Source organism: Octopus bimaculoides, chromosome 6, assembly GCF_001194135.2.
Source record: "Octopus bimaculoides isolate UCB-OBI-ISO-001 chromosome 6, ASM119413v2, whole genome shotgun sequence".
In the NCBI taxonomy this organism is placed as follows: domain Eukaryota; kingdom Metazoa; phylum Mollusca; class Cephalopoda; order Octopoda; family Octopodidae; genus Octopus; species Octopus bimaculoides.
Window position 1 is genome coordinate 101,003,236 of NC_068986.1, and position 1,083 is coordinate 101,004,318.

Sequence of the window (1,083 nt, forward strand, 5' to 3'; positions counted from 1 at the left end):
ATATATATATATATATATATATATACATATATATGTGTGTGTAGTGGGAGTGTTGTGTGTGTGTGTATGTGTGTTTATGTCACTAATGTAAACACTTGATTTTGCTGGAGGTGTGAGACATTCTGCAATATTAGCAATTAAATTACAACTATGTGTACACTGTTTGAACACATGAGAAAAGTGAACAAGAATAAACACAAAGAACACGTATACACTAATCGCATCGTGCACTTATTTAACTTTAGTATTACTATGGAATTACATTTATGACAACAATTCATATTCTACTCAAAGTGCATTTGAATGCTACACATACAACACACAGCATTGATAATGGAAATGTATTAACAGGATTTATCAACTTTTATGATCGGAATACATTATTACCAACATTTACGATGCTTTTTATATTCGACAATGCAATGAGAAATGGCTTCTCTAATTTCATTAATATTGGCATTTCAGATGTATCTGTAATATGAATGGATTATGTCGACAATTATAAACAGAAAAATTTCAATAGAATATACATAAGTACGTAGCACACACACCAACACTTCGACGCACGCAATCACAAACACACGCTCACACACATGCACACAGACACAGACACACGTACCTATATAAACATTAGTGTATGCGGGTACTCTGAAGATACATCACAGAATGACGACCATACCCTTCATTCTTACGAACGAGCTGTTCTTTGCCGAGGTACAGCGTTCATTCAGCCGCCACTGTGCCAAGTGTTTAGTGAAGTCATGACGCTGGAGTACAGCGGGATATGAAGCGTGATCGAAGGAGTTCAATTGAGACAATGTTGCTTCTTACATTCATGCTGAGCGGAGTAACCCTTGAACATCAAGTGTCAGAAGCACCTAGCTATATCAAGAGAGTAACCTCAACGCACCCACAGGTGTGGCGTCCATGGTTGTGTAGTCTGGTAATGAAATATACACTATGACTCGAGTTAGCAATTCACATTCACAATAATGGGATGGGATAGCAAACCAAAAGTCCTCGGATTCCACGAAACAGCGATATATATATATATATATATATATATATATATATATATATATA